The sequence below is a fragment of the Eulemur rufifrons genome, chromosome 13 (genome assembly GCF_041146395.1).
Source record: "Eulemur rufifrons isolate Redbay chromosome 13, OSU_ERuf_1, whole genome shotgun sequence".
Taxonomy (NCBI): domain Eukaryota; kingdom Metazoa; phylum Chordata; class Mammalia; order Primates; family Lemuridae; genus Eulemur; species Eulemur rufifrons.
Genome location: NC_090995.1, coordinates 4,533,994 through 4,535,825, shown reverse-complemented (window position 1 = coordinate 4,535,825; position 1,832 = coordinate 4,533,994). Strand labels below are relative to the sequence as shown.

Below are 1,832 nucleotides of genomic sequence, written 5' to 3'. Positions count from 1 at the left end.
AGCTGTATTTCTAATTGTAAATTTATAAGCTGACCCCTTCATTATAATTAGGCATCTCCTGTAGCTTGCCTTATTTGGTAACTTTAGCAATTATAGTTCTTATTGTAATTAACACTTGGGTTTTATATATGTCTCCTAAGCTTGTTTACCCAAAATTTTATCTGCCATTTTTGTACTATAAAATAAAATTTCTCAGACAATAACAAAACTGAGGCCCTGGTGATAATAAACTTACAATGGTAGTGCCATATTTTAAAACTTTTTTTTTTTTTTATTTGGAATGCTTCACGAATTTGCATGTCATCCTTGCGCAGGGGCCACGCTAATCTTCTCTGTATCGTTCCAATTTTAGTATATGTGCTGCCAAAGCGAGCACTAAAACTCTTGAAAGATATTCATCGAGGCTTCCCGAGGTAACCCATCTCTTCCTTTAGATTAGTTGACTCAATCATATATTTGACAATACACAAATCAAAATATTAGGTTAAATACGAAAGTTTCTGAACCAATTGTAGTTTATGCCTACAAAATTATAATTCTAAATAATTTGAATTATTTCCTCTTAAATATTTGTATATTTCTTTTGAATAACTGTATACTAAAAACATGTTTCGTTTTCTCTCCTTACCCTACCACTTACAATCCTTAGGCCTCCATAAGACCTAAAATCATAAAATCCTTAGAAGAAAACATAAGGGAAAACTCCTTGACATTGGTCTCAGCAATGATTTCTTAAATTTGACACCAAAAGCATAGGTAACAAAAGCAAAAGTAAACAAGTGGGACTACATTAAGCTAAAAATTTCTGCACACAAAAGAAAACAATACTCAAAATGAAAAGGCAAGCTACAAAATGGAAGAATATATTTATAAACCATATATCCAATGAGGGGTTAATATGCAAAATATAGAACACATACAACTCAGCAAAAAAATAAATAGCCAAATTTAAAAATCAGCAAAGGATCTAAATAGACATTTTTTTTTCAAAGAAGACATACAAATGGCCAAACAGGTATATAAAAAAGATGTTCAACATCCCTAATTGTGATGGTTAATTTTAGGTTTCAAATTCACTAGATTAAGGCATACTCAGATAGCTGGTAAAGCATTATTTTGGGGTATGTCTGTGAGGGTATTTCTGGAAGAGACTGGCATTTGAATCAGTGGACTAAGGAAGAATGCCCCTCACTCAATGGGGGCAGGCGCCATTCAATAGGTGAGGGTCCAAATAGAACAAAAAAGCAGAGGAAGGCTAAATTCCCTCTCTCTCCTGGAGCTGGGACACCCTTCTTCTCCTGCCCTTGAACATCAAACTCCCAAGTTCTCCAGCCCTTTGGACTTTTGAAACTTGCACCAGCAGCTCCTCAGTTTCTCAGGCCTTTGGCCGTCAGCTTCCCTGGTTCTGAAGCCTTTGGACTTGGACCGAACCATGCTACTGGCTTTCCTGTTTCCTCAGCTTGTAAGCTGAAGACCATCTGTAGATGGTCTATAGTGGAACTTCTCAGCCTCCATAATTATGTGAGCCAATTCTCCTAACAAATTCCCTCTTGTCTGTCTGTCTGTCTGTCTATCTATCCATCCCTCTATCTGTCTATCTATCTATCTTTCTATCTATCCATCCCTCCATCCATTCTATTGGTTTTGTCTCTCTGGAGAACCTTGACTAATACACTAATCATCTGGGAAATGCAAATCAAAACCATGATGAGATATCACTTCATACCTGTTGAGATGGCAATTACCAAAAAGTCAAAAGATAAGAGTTGGTGAGGCAATGGAAGAAAGGGAACCCTATATGCTGTTGGTGGGAATGTAAATTGGTACTGCCA

General features: G+C 36.4%; 1 non-coding gene across 1 annotated transcript; it reads right to left on the bottom strand.

The window, feature by feature from the left end:
• Positions 1 to 269: 269 nt before the first annotated feature.
• LOC138394019 (U6 spliceosomal RNA) lies at positions 270 to 376 on the bottom strand. The gene has a single exon (XR_011235287.1). It is a non-coding gene; the product is annotated as a U6 spliceosomal RNA (small nuclear RNA).
• Between the last annotated feature and the right edge of the window lie 1,456 nt (positions 377 to 1,832).